General features: G+C 35.7%; 1 long non-coding RNA gene across 1 annotated transcript in view; it reads right to left on the reverse strand.

Moving 5' to 3' along the window:
* The window catches only part of LOC125964273 (uncharacterized), a 342387-nt gene extending 314915 nt beyond the window's left edge, over positions 1-27472 (reverse strand). Inside the window, exon 1 of the long non-coding RNA XR_007477150.1 lies at positions 27354-27472. This is a non-coding gene — a long non-coding RNA (uncharacterized LOC125964273). The remainder of the gene's footprint in view (positions 1-27353) is intronic.
* Between the last annotated feature and the right edge of the window lie 427 nt (positions 27473-27899).

A 27899-nucleotide genomic window follows, 5' to 3' on the forward strand; every position in this document is an offset into this window, starting at 1 on the left:
TTTATTTTTTTGTGGTACGCGGGCCTCTCACTGTTGTGGCCTCTCCCGTTGCGGAGCACAGGCTCCAGACGCGCAGGCTCAGCGGCCATGGCTCACGGGCCCAGCCGCTCCTTGGCTTGTGGGATCTTCCCGGACCGGGGCACGGACCCGTATTCCCTGCATCGGCAGGCGGACTCTCAACCACTGCGCCACCAGGGAAGCCCTGAACCTGTTTTTTGGTTCTTATATTCTTCCAACCTTTCTCCCCTCAATATCCACTCCAGTAATGATGTAAAATTCACTCACATTAAGTTGTAAGTAATTGAAAGCTATGTTGTTCCTATTGAATTTATTAAATTCAAAGTATTAAACTAAATAAATGAATATCTAAAGGTAGAATTTTAAGAGACAACCAATAGAACTATCATCTACTATGCTGAGCAAAAGACCAATCTTCATTGACTGGCTAATGCTTGCCAACGCTAATCTGCTAGAGAGTGTTTGCTATAGCAAACATATACAGCAAACCAGTAACATTTGGTGATTGCACCAAAGTTTGCTGATATTAGATATTATAAAGTAAAAATAATTGGATAAATAATGGGCGTACAACCTATATCACATCTGTCACAAAACTGTCCTTTAATATGTTGATTAAGTGAAGAATATGGGATTTCAAAAAATCACTGGAAAGTCATTTATTACACTTGGCTAATTTTAGTGATACAAATTTTTACTGCCCTTAACCAGTCTCATTTTGCAAACTTTCTTCTCAGTGTCTCTGTTCTGACTGCCAACATGGGTGCTAATTAGCATCAATTTTGCTGGTAATATTTTTCTCCTCTTAGGGACTGAGTACAGCTGTTTGCTAGGAACAGAAATGAGAGTACCCCCTGATTTCTGTGGACCAGTGGTCTGTGGTAATTTATTTTAGTCATAGCTAATCCAAGCTTGTTTATAACGCCATAACAGACTATATATCCTATTAGCAATCCCATTAACCATCAAGCTTGCCTAAGGTGACAAGGAAAACAACTCAATAGCACCAAACTCAGTCACCATGGAGAATAAACTCACCTACTGTGGTGTGACAGGACTCACTTGGGAGACAGGCTTCTCTAACTGAATACATTTTCAAGAAGCTCTCTTCAAGCACTTAATGAAATGCAGGTTTCTTTATGACTTTCATTTAAAAATACATTATGAAAGCCACTTGGCTCTTCTTTGCTCTTGTCAAGTTTTGAATACCTCATTGCCAGACCCACAGCAGACTATAACTAATTTCATATATTATGAAGATGTGATTTCATTTCAGTTTATGGCAGCAAGTATCCAAGTTTGAAACTTGTCCATTGCAGAAGACAAACAATATTATCACCTCAATATACTGCGAAGGGAAGCATTGAACAAAACATCAGTGTCTGCTAAGATGGCTAAAATTTTGTTTTTAATTTAAAAATGGAACTTTGACTTCTATGGGGGCACTGGATGAATAATTTTGCGTATGAAAATTTCTAGTTGCCTCTAAGAAATCTCTACCTGAGTGCATTACCATTAAATCAAATAAATCATCACCACCAAAGACCTTCAAAACATCTCCCTATAAATATTCTGCAAATTCACAATTTAGTCTAGAATCCATTCACCTTCTTCCCCACATCTTCTTTGTCATTGAACACTGACATTTAATCTTTCAAACCATCTAATTTGTTTTATTCCTGTGACTAAATTCCTTTTCATTTCACCCCTGGATTATAGGGGCCACCTCATGATTGTATTACTTGCCTTCAGTCGAGTAGTGCCCCACCTTGGTTCAGCCTGGAAAAATTTGAAAAATATGGATACCTGAGTTTCACTCCAAGAGCATCTGATTTAATTGGTCTGTGGTGCAGCCCAGGCATTGGGTTTTTTTAAAGCTCACCACATGAGGTTAATGTTCAGCCATGGCTGAGAATTACTGCATCTAGTTTCTCTTTAGTATTGTCAACAGAGTTATCACATCAGGACTCTCACCAGCTAAGGAAACAACAGTAATCTTTTATTTGCTACAGTATCAGGTTTAAATACCTTCACCTGTGTTTTAAAGTCTGTCTTTTATAAACCACATGCCTAATGACCTAATTTTATTTTCATGTATAACTCTCACATTTGCTTTCCCTGAACCGGATCTATGTATATGAATGTTCATGGCAGCTTGTGCAGTAGCAGCCAAAAACTGAAACCAGCTCAGATGTCCTTCAAAAGATGAATACTTAAACAAACTGTAGCACAACCATACCATTGACTACTACTCAATAATGAAAAGGAACAACCTATTGATACATGCAACAATTTGGATGAATCATCGGGGAGTTATAGGAGTGAAAAAAGTCAAAAAGTTACCTAGTATAAAACTCCATTTATATATTTGATGTGACAAAAACTTAGAAATGGAAGACAAATTAGTGGTTTCCAGTGGTTGGAGACAAGCGGGAAAGGTGAGGGGAGAAGGAAAGGAGAGGTGTTGGGGTATGGTTATAAAAATGTAAAACAGAGGACTCGTGATGTTTGAGCTGTTCAGTACCTTGACTTTGGTGGTGGATACACCAGCCTATATAAGTGATAAAATTGTATAGCACTTCACACACACACACACACACACACACACACACACACACACACAGAACTAAGTAGAACTGGAAAATCTGAATAAAATCAGCAGATTGTATCAATGTCAATGTTCTATAATATTATTCTATAGTTTTACCAAATGTTACCATTTTGGAAATTGGGCAAAGGGTACAGGGCCTCTCTGTATTATTTCATAAAATTGAAATCTATTATCTCAATAAAATTACTGAAATAATTTTTAAAATTCCAATCAAAAAATTAAAATTTTTGATAAAATTTAAATTTTGAATTAAAAAATTCCTACCCATTTTTCAAGATCCAGCCACATACTGTATATTTGCACACATTTTGTTCATTACTCAACAGTTTCTCTGGATAGTTATCAAGGTTAGGAATAGCACATAATACAAAATCTGTTTGTGTATGCTAATGTTTTTCCCATAAAGGCTGAACTCTATGCTATTCTTCTTTTTGATGTAGATTAAGCAGTTGATGAACTGATATCAATTTATTAGTAAGTTAAATATATAAAGGGAAACATGGTAAATTTCACTCACACTTTTTCCACAGAAAAGTTATCCACTTGCAATTGGAGAAAAGGCACCTTGCTATACTCTCACCTTCTATGTTGATATACTTATTTCCTCTTTCCTTAAACCTTTTTTTTTTAATTGGGAAACAATGTACATACAGAAAAGAACACATGTGCTAAGGATACAACTCAACAGACATTTATTAGCTGAGATTTTACACATCTATGTAACTGAAACCCAGATCAAGAAACAGAATAAGGAATGTTGAAGAATATTCTCCATACTCCCTTCAAGTCAGTACAACTCCAGGGGTAACAGTAGAGATTTTAGGAAGTATATCATACAATATGCTTTGTGGCTGGCTTCTTTTCTTCAATAATGTTTGTTCAATTCATGCACATTTTGTGTGTTGTGCTATATTATATTGCATTGGGTGAATTTCCACAATTTATCCATTTTACTTTTGATGAACATTTAAATAGTTTCTAGTTGTAACTAATATGGATAGTGTAGCTATGAATATTTTAGTCTGTACCCTAATTAACACTTCCTGAAGATCAATTTTCTCCTTATCTTCATCCTTATTCCTTTTTAGATGATGCTTGGAAAATGACACTTCATTACATAAGCAAAGATTATCTTTTTTCTGCAGATAGTAGAAAGTCAAGCAGGTTTGAAAAAGAAAAATAATTCAGAGATTCATTTTTTAGTTTTCACTTTCAGGAAAGGTATATGACACCCAAGCCCTTAATTATCTTTCCTATTTCAAGAAGTCGTATGAGACAGAACCAAAGTGTAGACATGAAAATTTCAGGCATCAAGAGCAAAAGAGCTGCTTCCTGTTGGGTGGCACTGGGGACTCAGTAGGGACTCCAAGAAGTTCTCCACTCCTTTATGAGTCAGACTTAACAGGATAAATTATCTATTTGCTCTGAAATTCACAAACAACCAATGCAACTTCTAGCAAAAATAATTATAAAAATAAAGTGGATTGTTCTCCTAGGTCACAACTTCTCTGACTTAGCATAGCTAATGCAGCTGAGGGTCAGCTGCAAATGGCACTAATTAAAAAGCATTTATTTTGCATCTATCTGCTTAATCTGTCCTAAAAACAGTGAAAAATTGGAAATGCATGATTTTTCAAGTAAGGGTGAAAAATAGTTAGAAAAATAACTAACATATTCAATACTAAGCACACTGTTTTACATCTGTAAGACATACAACAAATCAGTGTTGAGTTCAATACATCGTAAAACAGTAGTGAACACATGTAATATGATTTAAAGCTATATATACCCAATAGTAGTTTAGAGCTAGGGTTCAATGAAGGCTGAACTAATCATGAAAGTTCCTCAGCAGTTAAGGACCTAGTGTAGAAAGATGGTTTACTCAGACAAAGGGAGAAGGAGGTGACAGATGACTGAGGAAAGGTAACTAATAAATTCTAAACCTAACTCCAAATGTACCATATGCTAACTGATTTTTCTACAATATTGAAATATGAATTAAATGGCACTGGCAGGATTGAATGTGTTGCATTCAGGGTCCAGTGAAGAAAATAGTCTAACGTTATAACTAGAGCAGAGGTAGATTACTTGCTAGGGAAAAAAAGGAAGTAGGTTTAAGGATCCTTTGTATGTTCTTTAAATAATTTTTCAATATTAAGTTATCTGCTCTCATACTTTTATAATAAAGTGACTTTTTACTTTGAAGCTTTATTTCAGATGAAATGACATTCCAGAACTTCAACTTGAAAGCATTGTTCTGCATGATGATCTGCATTAATTCACACTGATGTAGTTTTTTGGAGACATTTTTAACACAGTGCAACCTTCTGTTTAATCAGTTAATTGATTACTAGATATTTGGTTCTGTCTAAAACATCCATTGAGACATTTGGTCTATTCCCAAAGGTCTTGATATTTGATTTTACCAAAAATATCCATGAGCATGTCAAATGGTCCATGCCAAATGGTCCTTGATATTTAGTCCTGTCAAAAACCTCCACACTTAGAAAATGTTCCTGGGTTCAAATAGCTCATAATGCTTACTTGTACTTTTGGTTTATAGTATTAACACACAAAATATACTATCATGTTTATTGGCCCAATAATTGTTTTGTGGCTCTATTGCCAAAATAGCTCTCTTGCATTGGTAGTCTAGCTGGTAATGGCATAGGTAGATGGATCGGGATTTGAATCTTGCAGACGAGTGGGATTTACATTAACTATGCACACAGAGGAATAGTCCTACAGACAGAGAAACGAACAGACGACAAGTCAAGGATGAGATCTGGCCATACATGGTGCATTAATATTTCATTAGGCATTTTGTTGGATATGGCTGAGTTCAATAAAGGCAGAGTTTGAAAGGAGGAGATTGGTCAAGTGCTGTGTAAAATGGGCTGCAAACCCTTTGACATAAACAGTTTACAGAGCACCTTGCTTGTTCAGGAGGAGTGAGATGGGTGTGGCTCTCTTACCACATAGTAGTTGGGTGTGAGAATCCCCATGAGGTGGGTATTGTGCATCTAATCAACCCCCCTACAACTATCTCATCACCCAGGGTTAATGGTGATGTTGCCCTTGAATAGATGTCCTATAGAGGTACATTTGTGGTAGATGCATGAAGTGTCTGCCACTATTTGGAGAGGTTTTAGTGGGTGTGACTCCCACTTTTCCTTGCCAGTCAGCATGGACCACCACACCCTTGGCTGCTGCCTACCAGTAGTGCTTGATCCAGCCATGTTGAACCAGGTGTTTAAACCAAAAGATATTAGTAAGTTTTCCCCTACCGGTAAACCAGTGACCATTGGTCAGTTAACTACACAAGAAAAAAATTATGACATCTTTTTGAAAATTCTCAGCAGAATGTGGCAGAAATAGTATACTCACAGAGGCAAAAATGCCAGTGCAACATGACAGTGGTTTTTGTTACCATTTCCATTTCCATTCCTTTAACAGAGATAGGTGTGAAAGGTACTGGTGCTGTGATGAGAGGAGAATCTGCAATGCCTGATGTACAACTAGTCAGGGTTTGGATAACATTACAATCATTCAAGATAAAACAGGAAAACATCAGCACGATGTTGGTGTTGAAGGGGAAGTAAGGAAAACCCTGAATAGGTCAAAATGTCATACAGAAGCAGGACCAAATGCAACAGTATCACAGGTACTTCAAAGAACACTCCATGATACTTATAAAGAGGTCCTGTTAATGCTACCAGAAAGAAGGTCATTAAAGAGGCAAAGTAAATAGAATTCAAAACAGACATCGACCTCCAAACCCAGCTTCATTGCATCGAGTTGAAATTCCAGAGGAGTATAAAGTGACCAGACTCAGAGAAATATTTCTTATGCAAGATTCCAGTGCTCAACATGACAAAAAAAAAAAATTATTTACCCAACTTCTAAGAATATTTACCCAACTTCTAAGAATATTCAATATTCAATAAGTGTCAGTACCACATTATTCAGTGATGACACCTTCAAGATGGCACCAATACAGTTCACTCATTTACTGTGCATAGTATAGTACTGGGTTATACTATGCCATTGACTTATGCACTAACAATGAAAAGGCAACAAGATATATGAAAATACTTGCATTCAATAAACTTGAACTGAAAATACTTGCATTCCTTGCATTTGCATGGGAAAGAAATCTTGAGAGTAACCCTTCGTTGTGCCTGATGCATTTCAAGATTGCAAATGTGAACATAGTTTGGTTACTCCTACCAAATGCACAAGTAAAAGTATACTTTTTTCACTTTTCACACTCACTTTGGTGGAAAATATCTTCTTTGCGTCTAACACACTAGTATATGACAATGGAGAGTCATACATAGTAAGTGTGCATCCATCTTCAGCTTCCATTTGTGCCTTTGGAAGATGTGAATGAAACTTGAGTACATTGTGGAGGATGCAGAAATTTTAGATGATCTAATGAATTATGCTGAGAGAGTGTATGTCTATGGAAAGCATGACAGAGACAAAACAAGATCAGAAGCTCCAAGATTTCCAGCAGAAACTTGAAGTCTTTATACATTAGTACTGAATGGTGATCACAGGATGAACAATGCAATGGAAGGCTGGCATAGCAAATTTCAAAAGCTTATGGTAGTGCATTATCCTTTAATTTGGAGATTTATTGAAGTGTTGAAAGATGAATAGTAAAGCAATGAACCAGGTTACCACCTGGTTCTAAAAGTTACCACCCAGGTTCTAAAGTCTCTGTCAGGCAACCCTATTGCCCCCACCACCACTCTCACCTGAAAAGCCCCTGGGCACAGTAAATGTACAATAAGTGCTAAAAGTCTGATTTAACAACCAAAAATAAACTTTTTTTTTTTTTTCGGTACGCGGGCCTCTCACTGCTGTGGCGCCTCCCGCTGCGGAGCACAGGCTCCGGACGCACAGGCCCAGCGGCCATGGCTCACGGGCCCAGCCGCTCCACAGCACATGGGATCCTCCCGGAACGGGGCAGGAACCCGTGTCCCCTGAATCGGCAGGCAGACTCTCAACCACTGCGCCACCAGGGAAGCCCAAAATAAACTACTTTTATGCAATGGCTATATCTCTGTGCATTGTATTAACTTATACCAACCAGAGTAATGGTTGAATAAAAAAGTACCTTGATGTCCTTTAAATGTTGAACTACTATCCACACAGCTAGACTTTTGCACAGGCTACTTCCTGCTCATAGGAAAATTCTCGCACTTCATAGAATTTCTGAGTCAGCAACTTGATCTGCAAGCAAATTTGACCCTCTCAACCTGTCCAGATTATCAGCTTCACTTTAAAAACCTGTGCTCATCTGTACATTTAGATACGTTGTTATATCAATTTGAAAATATCTTTCCTCAATCACGAAAGCTGTCTGGAAAATAAATATTCAATGTCATTCTTTCAAGTCTCTCTGAAGACATTTCTATTTCAAACACTTTTCCACGTCTCAGTTCCAGCCTTGAATTTGCTATCAGTTGTATTCATAGGGCTTCAATCAGTGAAAGGAGGTCAAAGTCCAGATAGCACAATAAAGTGTTAATTCATAGTCACCAACATAAGATGTTTTAGTCTTATGTTAATATACACATCCTCCAGGAAAAATGACTTCAAGGCTGCTCTTTAGAACTAAAATCACTTTGCATATCATACAGTGCCTTGTACACAGCATGACTGTAATGGAGAATTGTGAAACCAAATGAAATATTCTGTTTATGTTTGAAGTTCCATATTACAAATGCAGAGGGTTTCTACTAATCTCTGAAAAATTGTATATTTTTTGAAGTTGGTTGAGTTAAAAATTAGTCATTAGAATCGACAAATATTTATAAGATTTTTTGTTTTGACTACAAAGAAAAAAATGTACCCACTTGACAATGATGGAATGCAAGGAATCGGGGCGAATGTACTTGCAATGCAGAGAAATAAATCCTAGGGATTCAAATAAATGACATAGGAGACAAGCAGAAAGCTTGAAAGCTGCTGGTTAGGTTTTGGTCAAAGTAAAAGGAAAATCAGAATTCTTTTTGCCCTTTCCTTCTTTAGAGAACAAATATAAAAGATAAAGTTTGAACTAAAAAAATAACTCTCAGTCTAAGGGCCCACTTATAAAAAGCACTCTCCTTTCCAACTTTTACTCAAAATCATAGTCCTCTTTAGTCTCCTTTTTCCCTCTGAGCTCCATTAGACCACAATAAGCTTTCTTGTAGAAACCATGTTGTTGGTGACTTGAGTTCCTAAAATGAATTTCTATGAGCAGAGTTTTGAAACTATGTATCTATAATCAAAGTGGTTTTCACCAACCAATGCTATTAATAGTCACAGTTGAGGGCTTCCCTGGTGGCACAGTGGTTAAGAATCTGCCTGCCAATGCAGGGCACATGGGTTCGAGCCCTGGTCTGGGAAGATCCCACATGCCACGGAGCAATGAAGCCCGTGCACCACAACTACCGAACCTGAGTGCTAGAGCCATAAGCCACAACTACTGAGCCTGCCTGCCACAACTACTGAAGCCTGCGTGCTTAGAGCCCGTGCTCCGCAGTAAGAGAGGCCACCACAATGAGAAGCCTGCGCACAGCAATGAAGAGTAGCCCCCACTCACCACAACTAGAGAAAGCCTGCGCACAGCAAAGAAGACCCAACATAGCCAAAAATAAATAAATAAAATAAATTTATTTTTTAAAAAATGGTCATAGTTGAAAGCACACACTATTCAAACTACATCGGATGATATAACATTGCTCCAGCTGAAGTTGAAGGGCTTGATACCCTACTGGCTAGGTCCTCACAAAGCCCCAATCCCCAAGCCTCAATTCAGGGTAAGGGTTACAAATATATATGACTTTACTATGTGATTCATCACAGTCGTCTTTGTATGTGTTAGTACTGCTAGAAATTGAGTACTGAATTTTACAAATGACAATCTTGATACTAATATTTTTTCTTAAATTCTCTTGGCCATGATTTTTTTTTTGACTACTGCATATCATGGGTATATTTGTTTAGTATACTGTTCTCTGCTTTTTCTTTTAAACTTTGTGTGATTTTGTTTTGTATATCACTCTCATATACAAAAGATGGTGATATTAGCTGTCTTGTCCACAGTCCAGTTTATTAGAATCTGCTTACTTTCCCAAATTCTCTGAAATAGCCGACTGTACACATGAGATAAAATTTACCCACAAAATAGGTACAATGAGCTGTTATCTCATCTATGAAAAAATAAGTTGAGATACAGAAATAAGGGAAAATGTTCCATGTGTGATATTGTGGCCAGTAAAGTAGAGGTTTACATACAGCTAGTTTTGACATTCAAATGTTCTACCTTCCCTAACATCACTTTTCTATCTTTTTCCTGGTCTTCTGGAATCCAAATGCATTAACTATTCTTAATTTTACATTCAGGTTTTTAATTCTTGTATCCAAATATGTCCTAGCTTATTAATAATAATGTGTTAGTTCATTAATAATAATTAAATGAACAGCTTATATTATTTGGCTCTGCTTAAAATTTATTTTAGTTTTTGTTATAATCTAAGAAGCTTTGCCTTTTAATAGGGAATCTTCACCCATTTATATTGGTTGTTATAATACAAAATGTCTAATCATCATCTGCAATTTGAAGTCTTGCCTAGATGGATAAAAATTAGCTAAATATGCACTTTAGGCATTACACTCTTCCAGTCTTACTAAGTAGTATCTAATATATAGAAATCAATATTTCTTCAAATTTTCTATATTGTACATATTGTAATATTTCACTTCAGCCATAGATGGTATATAGATTATCATTTTTCCAATTGTATTATAATCTTTTTCCTTTTGAGATGCAAAATAATGATATACCATGTGCTAGATATAAAAGATTATTAAATTCAATTTATCTAGCTTATAATATTAGCTAATTTCCTCTTAGCTTTTCAGCTTCTGACATTTGATTGGATTTTGGTCTTTCTCTTTGTTATTATGTTACTACTGTGAGTTTTTTGAGTTTTTATTATGATAATCAATATTTTGGGACTATTAAAGAAACAGTTTTGTGCCAGAAATAGACAAATATATTAAAATTATTTTTCACATTAGGTTTCCTTTTCACGTTTTTGGAGTTTCTTTCCCACTGTTCATTTACCTTCAATAAAGTTTTTTTTCTACCAGATCTCCACATAAGCAATTATAAAAAGATGAATCGAGGACTTCTATGCTTGAGTGATAATAACCTCTATACTTGAGATACCTTTAGAACAAACAAACAAAACAAAACATATCAAACCAACCAACCAACCAACCAAGAAAGAAACAGAGGATATGGAGGCATGATTCAGAGAGGCTACTTTACCTTGGCTCTAGCAAAGGACATAATTCTGAGGGACGAAAGAATTCCTAATAGTCCTCAATTGGTTCAGCCCCGTCTTCAGATAAGAAAATTACACAGGAATTTGCAGTCAAAGTCCTAAGTAGCGTGCACTTGCCTGAAGTACTCACTTGCCTGGAGTATACTCTGGTTGATGAGACTTCTCAGAAAACCACGGGAGTAGTAAACAGATGGGCATGATTTAAAATGTTCCAGGACTGATCCTAGCCAGCAGTATCTCAACTATCATAACTAATTGCCTCCTGAATGTTCTCACATCTAATTGATTTTTGGTGGCATTGAGTTCTCGCCTTTTTTTGCATAACCATACACTCTGCAGTGCAATCATGAGAAAGGTGGGAAGGTACGTTCTGAACAGAGAGAAAAGTATTTCTCAATTTGTTTTATATTCAGATACTTTATATCTATGCTTTCTACCAAGGCCACTTTTTGGTATGGCTAATGCTATCAAATAAGAAAGATGGAAAAGGATTAATTAATCGATATCTCCTAAGGGTTTTTAGCTAAAAGGCTAATGCAAAGGCCAAGCACTGTCATTATCACTATTTGGTCTGATTATGGCGATTATGTGACCTAGAAGAAAAATGTCAAAAGGGAGACATTCCCGTTAATTTGAATTGTTAATATAACTGTTGACAGCAAAGAAAAGTTTGCATGTCTGCATCAGATCCCCTAACAACAAAAATCCAGCTGTCTCGTATATTGATATATTTGATTAAGCTAATTTGTCACAGCCAGAATCATTATTGTCATTCAACACTAACATTAAATGTCTATTCACTCCAGCTCGAGAGCAATGTATATGAAGTATAGGGCTCAGGAGGATACGTGAAAGCATTTGTAGCTTTTCAGTGAGTGTACAAATAACAGTGGCCTGTATTTAAAACAACAGTCTTAGAAACCTTTAGTTTTTCACAAAAAAGGATACAATAGCATTAGTATAATACAGATTAAAGTAAGGTAATATCCACTAATGAACAGATAAATCTACAAATATATAAAGCTATAGGAAAGAAACATTTTATTAAAAATACTCTAGACTGTCACTTAAAAATCTTCTTTAATCAGACAATTAAATATGGCCTATAGGGACTTCCCTGGTTGTCCAGGGGCCAAGACTCCATGCTCCTAATGCAGGCGGCCCAGGTTCGATCCCTGGTCAGGGAACTAGATCCCACACGCCGCAGCTAAAGATTCCTGCATGCTGCAACTAAGAGATCCTACGTGCCGCAACTAAGACCCAGCACAGCCAAATAAATAAATAAATAAAAACATAAATATTTTTAAAAAATATATGGCCTTTCAGTTTTCTAAGAAGTAGTTTGAAAAAGTAATGCATCGAATACATTGATTTAAATGTTTATTATCTTGAATTATAATCTTTAAATATTTGGAACTACAGTATGTAGGTCTCAATTTATAACGTTGCACCAGTCCTGAGCTTGTAAGGAGCAGGTCTGGTTTTTTAAATTTAGAATTGTCTGACTCCTCTTACTTTCAAGCAAGATTGTAGTTTCACAGAGAAGGCTGGCTCTGAGTGTGCTCCCCTCCACCCACCTCCACTGCCTAAATCTCATGTCCTTTTCCCCTTGTTTATATTTACAACATCATTTTCAGAAGCTATTATATCCAAGCAGAGAGAGATAAATATATATATAGAAGATTTCAATGATTTAATTAATAAGCACACAGTAATATGATATTATAATACAATTTGTACACAAACATATGTATTACTATATATATTAGTATATGTGATAGTATAAATATAAACCATTATAGTATTGATATATGTGCTTATACGTGTGTGTATATATATATATATGTATATATATATATATGTTGTGTGTGTGGGAGGACATTGCAAAATCAATAAATACAAAATAAAAATTAATTTTTAAGAATAAATAATGCATGCTGAAGCATCAAATAGACTATGTTCTTTTACCATAACTCACTGAAATTAGAAATCAATGGTAGAAAGAAAGATTAAAATGTTCTCATATTTAGAAATTAACAACCAAAAAGCCCACAAAACTAAAATCATATACCTAAATGTAAAACACAAAACTCTAAATCTTCTGGAAGATGAGACAAGAAAAGAAATCTAAATTACCTTGACTCTGGTGATGTAACCAGATACAACACAAAAAGCACAATCCATACAAGAAAAAAGATAGTTGGACTTTATAAAGATAAAAAACTACTCTGTGAAAGACACTGTTAAGAAAATAAAAAGACAAGCCACAGACTGGAAGAAAATATGTGCAAAAGACATATCTGAAATGGACTTGATTTAAAAATATGCAAAGGACTCTCAAAATTCAACAGTAACAACACAATTGAAAAATAAGCAAAAGATCAGAACAGACATCTCACAAGAGAAGGTCTGATGGCAAATCAGCATATGGAAAGATGCTGAACATCATGTCATTGGGGAACTGCAAGTTAAAACAGCCATGAGATACTAATACATACCTAAAAGAATGGCTAAAATCGAAAACACTGACAACACAAAATGCTGATAAGGATGTGGAAGCTCTCATTCATTGCTAGTGGGAATACGGAATTGTACAGCCACCTTAGAAGACAGTTTGCTGGTTTCTTACAAAGTTAAATATAATCTTACTATACAGTCCAGCAATTGTAGTCCTAGGTATTTAGCCAAATAAGTTGAAAACATAGGTCCACACAGAGACCTGCACATGAATGTTTATAGTAGCTTTATTCATAACTACCAAAACTTAAAAGTAGTCAAGATGTCCCTCAATAGATGGATGGATTAAAAATTGTTTTGCATCCTTAAAATGGAATATTATTCAGTGATAAAAGGAAATTAGCTATCAAGCCACAAAAAGACACGGAGGAAACTTAAATGCATATTTCTGCGTGAATGAAGACACGCTGAAAGGGTTACATACTGTATAATTTTAACTATATGATGCTGTAGAAAAGACAAAACAATGAAGACAGTACAAGGATCAGTGGTTGCCAAGAGCTGGGGGGCAGGAAGACAGTAGGAAGAAATAGGTGCAGCAGAGAGGATTTTTAGGCCAGTGAAACTATTCTGTATGATTCTGTAATAGTGGACATATGATATTATGCATTTGGCTAAATCCATATAGAACTGTACAATGCAAAGAGTAAACCCTAATGTAAACTATGACTTCAGTTAATAATAATGTCTCAATATCAGTTCTTCAATTATAACAAATACACCACCCCAATGCATGATAGTAATAATGAGGTAAACTGAAGGCAGAGAGAGAGATCATATGGGAATTCTCTGTACTTCTGTTTATTTTTTCTATAATTCTAAAACTGCTCTAAAAATCAAGTATATTAATTTTGAAAAACAGCGAGATTAAAGCAGAGGTCATAAATAACAAGGTATTTAGAGCTATATCATTATGAACACAATAGTTAAAAGAAAGATTTTAAAACAAACAAAAGTTACATTATTTGTAGATTGTAGGTAAGATAGATGATATACTGATAGACAGATAAATAGATGATCAGTTAACAAGAATAAATAATCTAATCCTGACCTAATTTGACTCTAATGATAGATAGTAGGATATCTTCAACTCAGTGATATCACAAATAATGTCAAGATGAATGTCTTCATACATATTAGCTGGTAATTCTGCTCAGATTTTTAAATATATATATATACACAAAGGAGTTGAATTTTTTGGTGATTACACAAACTTATTAAACTCATGCACATTTATATTTTTCATACAAATCTCTTTCTTCAATGAGACAAGTACCTCAGCACACTCTTACCTTCTATCCTCTGTTCTATGTCACCCTCACATTCTCCTCCTCCTACACTTCCATCCTGCTCTGTAACATTGCAAGTGATTTCACCTGTAGGAATATGGGCATTCCAGCTTGTATATACAAACTCCATTCACAATCCCTGCATATAACTGCCCATTGGCCGCCCATCCAGTCTAGAGCTGTGTGCACGAGAAGCAGTTTGATTTTGGAGGACAAAGCCAGTGCAGCCTGGAAGACAAGTGGCTTGAGGACATTTGGGCAGAAAGCTCTGGGGCCCTTGGTACCTGAAATATTGTCTAGAAGTAAGTGGGGGCTGAGCAGAGAGCACCTGGAAATGCTCTTAATGAGGATGTCCTCTTAAGTCCCCCAGACTCCTTGCACCTGAAGTGAGGGCACAGCCAGAGGAACACCAGAGTGGGATGTTATAAAGCACAAAGACCCTCTTGCTTGGGTTTCCAAGTGTGGCTGACTAGAGTTCGAGATTTGTAAATGACCTCCAAGGCATCCGTCAATTAGAAGCAACAAATTAGAGGTCTATGCTGCAACATGAATGCATTTTGTATGATGCTGTGGTGTCAGAAGAGTACAGAAAAGAATGAGATTTATTGAAAAAAAATATGTAAATTTAAAACATATAAAAACACCACATTAAAAAAAACGTAACTGCCTAAGCATATGTTAAACCTATTAGTGTGGGTACCTATTAAGGTGGAGGAAATGGAGTACAGGCTGAGATGAAGGGAAGAACAAATAAATACAGTATGCCCTAAAATGAGGAACATATTTGATTCTACTCTTTACTTTTGTGTTAATAAAATAATAGGAGAAAGAAAAAAATTTAATAAATAAATACTAGAACCATTTGCTTGCATCTCTTGCATAAGCCTCACCCTTCTTACCTTCGCTTTTGGTTCAGCCAGCTCTCTTTGTGTGAAATATGATTCTCCATCCTAGCCTTTGTCTGTGGCTACCCTGCTCACAGTTTAAGCCAAGACCAAGTCTCTATTCATATTCTGTCTCTTTCAGAAGTCTTACTCAGGCAATTCTGACTCACCCTGATAATGTCCTTTCACGACACAAATTCACTGATCCCTCCATTTGTTCACTGATCTCTCCATTTGTTCATTCAACAAATACATATTGAGACCTAACCATGCTCAAATCAATGTACCGGTATTCATGGAGAAGAGGTAAGTAACAAGTCCCATGGCTTAATGAGCTCACAGTCTAGAGAGAAACTCAGACAAGTACAATAAATAAAGATTGAGTTTAACGTAGGGTAATATGAGTGCTGAAGTATATTGTGGCTACTAACCCTGTTCTCTAATAGTAGGCTAAAATTTTACATAAACTGTGTAATAGTTAATATTAAATATTAATAATAGTATTAGACCATGTCAGTTACACTAACATTCACCAATATAACACCAATACTATAAATGGCAATATTAATAATATTATACCATGTTATTAATAATAAATTTAACCAAATAAATCTTTATGCAAAAACTGCTAGAAGTCATTGTTTATATCAACCACTCCTCTGAAATCTTCACATCATTGCTCTTTCCATTATTGCAAATAATCAGAAGTTGACTATGAATTAGCCACCAAAATTCACTAAGTAATCTCTAGTGGTGATTTATACTGTTGTCAGAAATATGCAAGGAATAAATATGCCTATAATTTTGTTTCTACAACTTGCAAATATATTGCAATATTTATGGTTCAAAGTTTGCTGATTACTTACAAAGTAGGTGACAGCAATCTTAGGAGATATAAATCCCTAGTCTCTCAAGGGCAGAATCAAAGCTGCATTACCAGTAATCTCCAACCAGCCCATTTTTTTCCAGTTTGCAAAAGGAGCCCAAAATTTATCAGTACTCCTGCATTAATGAGACAATTCCAAGTATAAAATGATAAATAGTAAAGTGTATATTTTAGGCAAGTGTTAGTAAGCATTCAGTGACCAATTTGGCTAGATACTTCTATGCTTCCATTCTTTTTTAAGAACTAATTTTAGTAAAGTAGAGTAAACATTTCCTGATATATCCTGTAGTGATTGCCTCTGACCTACTATTTGGCTCTTCATTTAAGTAACATTTCATTTATTTTACTAATATATTCTTCGCCACATGTGTTTCTGGGGTAGCTATTAGTTTCTTATTAGTTTCAGCCTCATTTTCTCTCAATAATAATGTAAGTATGGATTCTTAATTCCAAGTAAATTTCATTCTCCATCCTGTTCTGGATATGAAGAAATGGAAAGTGCATGCAGCATTTTGTATACCTGAGTTTGCCTCAATAGATTTCAGGTATCTGTGTGTGACTTCTCCAACAGCTCCTGTTATTCCACTTTCCCTCACTCATTAAACAAACCAGGGCCAACTTCCTGGGCATGAGACCTGTGCAGTTACACAGGTTCCCATGCTTAGAAGGGCCTTGCACTTGGTTTAATACTCTGCTATTGCCATCTTGAAACTGTTAATAATTTTTGAAGAAGGATCCCTGAATTTTCATTTTGCACTGGGCCACCCAAATTAGGTAGTCTGTCTAATATTTTTAGACTGTATCAAATAAGTATAGAAGAATAACAGAAGGACAAATACAAATGTTAACAGTAGTTATCTTCAGATCATGGTTTAAGAATGATTTTAAGGGACTTCTCTGGAGGTCCAGTGATTAAGACTCCACGTCCCCACTGCAGGGGGTACAGGTTCGATCTCTGGTTGGGGAACTAAGATCCTGTATGTTGCATGGTGTGACCAAAAACATGAAAAAAGAATGATGTTAATTTTCTTTTCATCTTGCATGTTCTAATTTTCCTGAGTTTTAGAGATAAGGAAGTTTAAAAGTGTCAGAAATCCCTTGGAATGCAACAAGTAGAACTTATGAGATAGTCCTTTTGAGCTAAAGAATCTTGATCTGCAATAGACAAGATATATACCTTTTGGTATAACACTACATATGTGGTATTTTTTATTGAAGTATTGTTAAAGTACAATGTTGTGTTAGTTTCAAGTATACAGCAAAGTGATTCAGTTTTATAGATATATATAGATATACATATATATATATTCTTTTTAAGATTCTTTTCCACTGTATGTTATTATAAGACACTGAGTATAGTTCCCTGTGCCACACAGTGGGCCCTTGTTATTTACCTATTTTATATCTATTAGTATGTATACGTTAATCTCAAACTCTTAATTTATCTCCACACACACTCCCCCACCCCCGCCACTGTCCCTTTCGTAACCATAAGTTTGTTTTCTATGTCTGTGAGTCTATGCCTGTTTTGTAAATAAGTTCATTTGTATCTTTTTTTTTTTTTTTAGATTTCACATATAAGTGATATCATATGATATTTGTCTTTGTCTGACTTACTTCACTTAGTATGATCATCTCTAGGTCCATTCAGGTTGCTGCAAATGGCATTATTTCACTCTTTTTTATGGCTGAGTAACATTCCATTGTGTGTAGCCATTCATCTACACATTCATCTGTCGATGGTCACTTAGGTTGCTTCCATGTCTTGGCTATTGTAAACAGTGCTGCTATGAACATTGGGGTGCATGTATCTTTTCGAATTATGGTTTTCTCTGGATATATGCCCAGAAGTGGGATTGCTGGATCATATGGTAGCTCTATTTATAGTTTTTTAAGGAACCTCCATACTATTCTCCTCAGTGGCTGCACCAATCTACATTCCCACCAACAGTGTAGGAGGGTTCTCTTTTCTCCACACCCTCTCCAGCATTTATTTATAGACTTTTTAATGATGGCCATTCTGACTGGAGTGAGGTAATACCTTATTGTAGTCTTGATTTGCATTTCTCTAATAATTAGCAATGCTGGGCATCTTTTCATGTGCCTGTTGGCCATCTGTATATCTTCTTTGGAGAAACGTCTATTTAGGTCTTCTGCCCGTTTTTTTAACTGGATTTTTGAAAGATATTTTTATTTATAAGGGTACAGATGATTTTACACTAATAGTAGAACTTCATAGAAAATGAAATACCGTATATTGGACCCAGAAAAAAATTCATAAAAGTCTTGAGTTCTCATAACATTACTGGGTCACTGCATACAATTTCATTATATTCTATTTTCCCTGAACACCCTCTGTTTTTTTTTGTATTTGTCCCTATTTAACACACCCTTGTTCATGAGTTTTTTTAAAAAGTTAATTCTAAAAACTAGAAGAGGGCTTCCCTGGTGGCACAGTGGTTGAGAGTCTGCCTGCCGATGCAGGGGACACGGGTTCATGCCCCGGTCCGGGAAGATCCCACATGCTGCGGAGTGGCTAGGCCGGTGAGCCATGGCCGCTGGGCCTGCACGTCCGGAGCCTGTGCTCCGCAATGGGAGAGGCCACAGCAGTGAGAGGGCCACGTACCGCAAAAAAAAAAAAAAAAAACTAGAAGAAAATTAACAAGAAAGAACTTTTACAATTTTTTGGAGAATTGTATAGCATCAAGGTTTCAGTGTGCAGCAAACAAAGTTGGTTTGCAACAGCTGACAGATTTCATTTTCATTGCCATTTTACAATAACTGTATTTTTCCTCCAGAGGGATAAGATTCAGCTAGTAATTACTTAAAAAGAAAGTAAATAAAAAGAAGAAAGAAATCTTTTTATTCTGTTCCTTTCTTTGTCTATTCAAACTGTTAATAGTCTTTCAAGGGTGAATATGCTGGACATTGTTTTTACTCATTTTCATTTTTCTATATGAATTGAAAGTAATGTATCTTAAAGCCAGGATTTAAAAAATAAATAAACAGTGTGAGAGCAAATTTGTTATACTCCCTTCAATCTTTCTGTGGCACACACTGTAAAAGACAGAACTCTAAGGGGAAATGTATATAACTTTACATTCGGTTTCTAGAAATAGTCACCAATCAGGATATTTAGACAAATTGCTTTGCCATTCTTGGAATTACAAGAAAGGAATTAGAAAGTCAACATAATTTGGTGTTTAATAGTGTAGCCACTGGGGTCAGACTGTTGAGGTCAAATTCATAGTTGTGTGACTTTGGGCAAATAACTTAACCCTTTTTCTGAGCTTTATTCTCCTCAGTTGTAAGATGGGAATGATAATAGAATTAAGTGAATTCTAATACATGTAAGAAAGAATAATTCTTGGTACATTGTGAAGTTTTTCACAAGTGAGCAATTATTATTTTGTACTTTTTTTCATTTAAAAATCACTCTATTCACTAAATTATACAAAATCATCTCCTGAAAAAGAAACTTCAGGAGAAAAGATATACGAATGTTTATGTCACTGATATTAGGGCAAAAGGATCATAATATCCTAAAGTATTGTGATGTGGAAAACTCACATTCAACTTTTTATTACTGAAGTAGTCCCTAAGTAAATAAAAATGTATAATAATAATGTTTTTGTGTTTATCCTTGTGCAGCATTTATTTATCCCCCTTTTTCCTGGAAGTTGCTACTTCCAGGACTTACATGAAGTGTATTTATCTGAATAGTGTAATGGGAGAATGTAATTGATAACATCATATAATTCTCTGATGTCCCTCCAGGACTGAAGGACTATTTTCTTAGCTCCTGTGAGCGCTGCTGGTAATACACTCTCAGCTATCTTCCCTCTTCTCTGACTCCTTGGGCTGATGGTAGTAGACCGGCCTAAGGCCAGGTCCCTTCTTAGGGCAAGTGCATTAAATGACTGATGGACACAATGAGGGTTTAAAGACTTAGCTCCCTTGCCTCTAAACAGACAACTTTAGGTGACCTTCTAGCTTTAGCACTTCCTATGGATTGACTGAAGCATTTACTTGAGACAGCAACTCAGACCAACTTGTCCCTTGACCCATTCCTACTGCTTTCTCTTCCACAGGAATTGATCCTAAGAGCGGTCTCTAATAAATTCCTGATCACTAATCTCTGTCTCAAATTCTACATCTCAAGGAATGTGATCTCTGATATAAGGTGAAGCAATTCTGAATGGTACCCAATGTAATACCAAGAGAATGGCCACTGAGCTTCAGTGGAGTAGAGGGGAAGGATCTGAAACAAAAAGAGGCCCAAGTCCTAAAAGGTGAGGACATTAGACAGATCGTTTGCACAAAATTGGATGGAGTTTACATGTGTTTTATCTGTCTGTGTTGTGAGGAAAAACCCAAGAGACTTGTACTTGGCAGTGATGAGTATTGGAGAGGGTTTCAATAAAAAGTCATGCTTTTAAAAAGAATTAGCAGGTAATGTAAGAAAATGGAGTAGTGGAAAACTAGAAGAATGCTACCCAGTCTCTTAGATTTTGGAAGAATGATAAAACCTTAGTAGTTTTATCTTAGACAACTCAGGCTTCTATAACAAGTTACCATAGACTGGGTGGCTTAAACAATAGACATTTATTTCTTACAGTTCTGGAGGTTGCAAAGCATGAGATTAGAGGGTCCTCAGGCCCTGTGTCTGGGGAGAGCCTACTTCCTGGTTTACAGAGGGCCTCCTTCTTGATCTGTCCTCACATGGCATAGAGGGCTAAAGTTTCTTCCAATTCTTATAGTGACATTAATCCTGTCTTGGGGGCTCCACCCTCATGGCCTCATCTAAGCCCAATTAGCCCCCAAAACACCCACCTTCAAATAGCATCCCATTGGAGATCAGGGCTCCAACATATAAATTTTCAAGGGGACACAAGCATTCAGTCTATAGCAGGTGTGGAGAATAAAAGTAAACCTTACCTTATCTGGGGAAAGGTAGTTTTCAGTTCAGACAAAGAAATGGGGTAAATATTCGTTTTAAAAGTAAAGAATGTAGGAATATTTATTGGCAATATAACAGGTATTTTAAAGAAAGGCAATGGGAAAAGTTTAGAAAAAAAATAATAAAAAAGAGTAAGTCATCTAGTAAAATAGCTGGATTGGGCTGACTAAGAAAAAATAAATATGCAGGTAGGGGTATCTACGAATGAAAATTATTGTGTGGCTTTTAAAGTCGGTGGATCTTACCAATGAAGGAAGAAATTTGACTCATATACAAGGACAGTGTGAATAAAACAAGCTATCCTAATGGATCCACTTACGTAGAGGATTTATACCTAAATGCTTTAAAACCAAGAATTTTAAAACATGTGCTAGGTTGCAGTAACTGCATACCTCATCAAAATGATTCAAACATAAAAGCCATTTAGTTAGTTTACATAATTAGAGCAATGACTTAATGCTGTTATAAGAACCTGAACTCTTGCTACATGTTGGCTTAACCTTTACCTACAATTTACTCTAGCTACAATATCACATTTTTTTTCCATGTGCGCTGCCTGGTGGACAATAGGGGGTTGCAATAGGTCTTGGAGCTCTCTATCCCAGATATTCCCTAGTAGACCTCTTATATCCCATCCTCCAGAAGCAGATCAAGAGTGAAACTGGAAAAGTGGGTATCTGGCAGATAATAGAAAGTAGCAGTTGTTGAGTTAGCCAACCAGTTATTGTCTGCACACTATCCAGGGATGCTTTCAAATCACAATCTCTAAAGAGGCAATGGCTATCACCATTCATATTTTGTCTGCAGAATCAGAGTACAGATAGGTTAGAACAGTGAGTCTTGGATACCATGCTAGTTATCTAGGCTAAAGATAAAATAAACAAAATCACCTACTTTTTTTTGGTATGATCATCACTATTTATATAGACATTATTACAACAAATAAATCCAAATATCTGAAAGCTACATAAAATTCTGAGCAGAAAACAAAGCAATCCTTTGTCTAGCGAAAGGAGAGCAGAATCAGGCTCTAAGTTTAGAAACTCATTTTTGGCTTTACCATCTACTTGGAGTGTGTCAATAATTAGCATTTAACCTCTGTGAAACCTAGTTTTCCTTGTTATATGGAGATAAAAATAATAGCAGTTTACCTGAGAGGTTTGTTTCAAAGAGTAGTAAGATATTATCTTTTAAAGGCTTTGTGCTACTTAAAGAACAGTCCTACTGGATTTTTTTCTTCTTTTCTTTATCCCTGGAGTTTTCTCATTCTATAAGTGTGTGTAGACTTTCTTAGATAAAATAATTTTAACCTAAGTGTGAATCCAAAAGTGAGTCTTTGTGGTTATGTTTTTTTGTCTCAAAACATGTACATTGGGTGTAGACATCTGTCACAGGGAGATACAAACTATGCTACTTACCAGAATGATTACTGCTGAAATACAGTTCAGATTTTTAAATTACCAAGAAGCATTTATTTATTTTCAAAATTGGCAGCCCCAACTACTAATGTAAAAAGTGTTCAAATGTAAATAAATGACTCATTTTGCATGAGGTTTTTTTTTTTTTGCATCAGAAATGCCCCAGAAGCATATTTTTGGTAAATTAAAACTGGAGAAAATATGGAATTAGTATGTTGTATTAGTGTTTTTTTATCAGAAATACTAAAACAGTTGCATGAATCATGGTATTTTACAAAGCATTCATATGATATATAATGTCTTCATTTATGTCAATGATGCACAAAACATCATCATATGAGTCTTTTAAAGACTGCATGGCTCACATGTTTTTATAAACCTGTACAACATATAGAGGAAAGAAGGGACAAACATTGTTCTGCTTCTGCCTTACTATTCTTCCTTTCTAATAAATTAAATGATTTACTAAAATCCTATTATGATTTACATAATAGATAAAAAAAGAAAAATTTTATTCCTCCTTAATCCCACCCTCTCACTGAATCTCTACTCCCTTTCCTTTGAGAGACAGGATATTGTCATTTAAGTGGCAACTTGGCTTCACTGTGAACAGGCTCTTTGGAAATGGGAACCAGGTGTCCTCCCTCAAGAAACCCTGAGCTCCTCACAATAAGACTGTGTCTTACTCATCCTCTGCATTACTAGAATCTACAGCACTGTCCAGCATGATGCAATGAACTGTTTCCTAATTTAATAAATATGAAAGAACTACTATTGTCATCAAAACCAGTAGAAAGATATCTTTTCATTCTGGTTCTCAGTTTTGGTAAACAGACACTAACTACAAGCACTCATATCTGGTAGGTTGTTTTCCAGACTCTATTTGAAATATGATGCAGATTCTCAATTTCTCTCCCTACTTCTCCCATGTCTAAAAAAAAAAAACAAACCCAGAATTTTATTTTTTACTAGTAATGATGGAAAAAGTCAAAATAGGATGAAGATAGAAACAGCAAATATAGGGAGTTTTGTATATAACAAGAAACCTTCAGAGAACTAGTTAATGCCAACACTAAAAGATAAATGTTGCTTGACTTATAACTCCTTAACTCCCCTCATGTGCTTCCATTTAAGTGTCCTAGCCATTCTTGCCTTAAATGTCAGTCAGTCCAAACCATCTATCACTTTAAGTCTCCAGCCTGTAATCCTGCATCTCACCACCCATTCCAACTGCCCCTTGGGACCAGTGAGAATGCATGGTATACAGTAGATGCACACTAATATCCATGTACTGTTTGAATAATAGGGAAACAGTATCCTGTGTAATAATTTTTGTGTTTTAAGGTGGACTTTTTAGAACTCAAAGAGATATGATGTGAAATGGAGCGGCAAGCAGTTAATGGCTGACACATGGCTCTATATGAAAGGGGAAGGCATTAAAGAGAATGTATGTCAAATAAAACTAAAATTTATTGAGCACCAACCAAATGCCAGGGTCTTTACAAACGTCTTCTCACTTAATTATTCTGTAGCAATATATTGTGGTATTTATTATCACCACTTCACAGATGCACAGATGAAGCAACAGAGTTTCAGAAAGGTTAAAATATCAGCCTGAAGTGACATAACTCAGATTTTAACCTAAATCTGCTTGGATCCAAAGTCTCTTCTATCTCTAAGAAAGTCAACCTGCCTCCAAAAGTTCATTCCTGCAGTTTCAATTATAATTTCTAAGTCATGTTCTAACTTGATTCTATGTTTATTCTGGGGAGAAATAATGTAATACCAGACCTATACAAAGGCAAAGCAAACCACTTATTCCCTTTGATTAAAGTCAATAAATATATTTATATTGTAAAACATAAAGAGATGATAATACATATGCTGATACTTCTACTTGTTAAATAAGTAGTGTGAAATTTAATATATCAGAGCTATAATTTAAATAATTACACTCTTCTCAGGCCCAGTTACTTTTTAGCTACTTTGGTAGGTGGCTGTGTCTTCCAGAAGATTGTGAGCTGCAGATTATAGGAAACTTGCTTTATTTATTATTTTACTGCCACCTATTTCTGAATACAATGTCTGGAATATAGCTGCTAATCAATCAATGAACAATGAAAATGTGGCGAATATAGAGTTTTCTATAGTTCTATAACATATTTTATTTCTGCTCTAAAGATAACTGACCACTTGCTATTTCAAAACACAACTCAGAAGTGCTCTTTGAGAAGCACAGGCTAACCATGGCCTTTTCCTTCCTCACAAAGGACGTGGCCATGAAGAATTAGAGAGAAGAAATAGGGGGAAAGAGAAAAAGAACAAAGACTAAGGCCTAGCTTTCTAAAAATATTATTCCCATGCATATTTGAGGATTTCAGTCATGCTGTCCATTGAGAAACAAAAGAATCCTTATATTCGTATTGTAGAAGAGGACAAAAATTAGACATATTTGTTCTTCCACAACCGTCTGATAGATTCATGAAATAATACTTCTCATCTACACCTTGACTTTGGCATCTGAAGTTCAAGATGAAGCACTGTATTTACTGACAAATAATACAGAAGAGGATTACAGTCTGATGTTGCTAAAAATGTCATTTTATACAGGGCTAGCATCTATTCTGCATTGTTAGGGAAGGTCAAAGAACAAATTTTACCCTATACACACCATAGCAAATATAATGATTCCTTACAAGTAGATGAGCCTATGCACTCATTGGTAGAATATGAATCTCAAAAACGAATCTTAATGTCACCTCAACTGCATTGATTCTCAGTGAAAGGATTTCTTATTTATGTTCAAAATGAGATTATATAACTTTAGCAGAGCACCTATCAACTAATCTATGCCAAATTATTTCATGTTAAGTTCAACTGCAACAAACTACACTGCAATCTGAAAATCTGACTAATAGAATTTGTTCGTTAAGATCACTAGAAGGAAGCCAGCAATAGTGAATGATTTGAACTGCAAGGGGTTTATTTCTGCTTTGGTATCACCTAAAGCTTTTCACAGATAAAGTTACTGTTAAGTGTGGAATGTTAGGCGTGGCCTACTTCTGAAAACTGGTCAATAGGTGAGATTCTCTAGCCAGTGGAGGCCAAACCTATTTGTATGATTTGAAGCAATGATTCCCAAACTTGATCATGCATCAGAATCATCTAAAGAGCTTATAAACAACACAACATATCTAGACACAACCGCCAGAGTTTCTGCCAGTCTGTAGTAGGGCTGAGGATTGACATTTCTAACAAGTTTTCAGTTAATTATCGTGGTGATACTGGTCTGGGGACCACATTTCAAGAATCATTCATTGAAAGAAACATGTCTTAAGGTGCACTCTACACTCTGACTTCATCAGAGTAACGAGAATCACTTAGTAGGATGAAGATTCCCAGATACCACACCAGATTTACTAGATTAGAATATCCAGGATAGGACCCAGATATCTGCATTTTTAACAAGAATTCCAAACAGTTCTGATGCACACTACAATTTAAGAACCTCTGTTCTTCTGTCCAGTTCTGACATTTTACTTGGGTTCTAACATGTGATGTGCTTTCAAGGCTCTGTGTATTATTCAGTGTTCCCTGTGGTAAAATTGTTTTCTTCATTTTTCAGGACCCAGGTCAAATATCCCTTCTTTGTAAGACCTTCCTTGTTAGGGAGATTAATTTATCCATCAATTCTAGTAGCAGTCACTGCATTATATGTTCACATGTTTCTTTCCATTGACGAAAGATGAGGTTCTAGACTAAGAAAACAGGATTGCATTTTTTTTCGCTGAGTTTTGCATCATTAGGTAAGGGACACATTAAACCATGAGGAAATAAAATAGAAATACAAATTTGAAGACTCAAACTGAACTTTGCATTTTGCAGTATAGAAAAATCTGTTTTCATAATTATAAAGACTAGACTATTTCAAGTGAACATGAGAATTTTTGTTTCAGTGAGAATTGTTTTCTGAAAGGACTTTCAATGAATATACATGTGAAAAACGCATGCTTGTGCACCTTTTTCTGACCTTTTCGAAACTTCTCATTGATTTTTTAAGGAATTGGATTGTCTGTTTAAAGAGTTTCTTCCAGTTTGCCAGTTTTTCCCATTTGTCTAATGGTAACAGCTGCTGCCTTAGGTAACATCTGTTCTCTATTAACTCTTCAGAAAGACATTTTTGAGAGGTCATAGGATCAGAAGTGTGATACACCTGGAGACTTGGCCTAGAAGATTTGATCAGTGGATTATGGTGTGATTCCATAACCTAAATTGCTTTAGGTATTATGACATCTACAGTTCAAAAGAAGCTTATGAGGATTTTAAAGATGATATGATCATTAACCAAGCAGGGTAAAAATTTGAATAATGCCAAGCTCTTACCATTTCAATTTCATTTCTATTATAATGATAATGACTTACTCAGTTGGTAATTATTGCTATGGTTTCTTCCTTTCTTCTTTCCCCTTTGAGATGAGGAGGATTGGCAATAAAATGTCATGATGAAAACATCAGAACAGGAAGCAGAAAAAGTTTCTCCCTGATAATGAAAAAGGACATTTTGTCAGGGCAGTATGTAGTATATTAGAGATCATTGTAGATCTGAAATATGGTACTCTATGGATCCATTGTAACATTAATGATACAGTTATGTTGATTACATAATTTAGTAAATAAATATCGGCTACAGAAAACTCGATAAATATGTATAAAATAAATCTGGTGCTAAAAGGTAAGGGAAACTCAACTAAAATATGCACCAATAACAAAGCTGGTTTATTATTTGTTTAAAATCCACCCACCCATTATTTTAATATGCTAGTGAAGTAATAAAAATCTACCTTTCAAATAAATTTGCAACACTGAGCACTCTACCTCTAGTTTATAGAATTATTTCAATACACCCCTAGCAACTAGCCTAGTAAGGAATGACACTGTAAGTGTTGATTAAAATGAATTTGTAAAGGC

This window comes from Orcinus orca, chromosome 4 (assembly GCF_937001465.1).
Source record: "Orcinus orca chromosome 4, mOrcOrc1.1, whole genome shotgun sequence".
NCBI lineage: Eukaryota > Metazoa > Chordata > Mammalia > Artiodactyla > Delphinidae > Orcinus > Orcinus orca.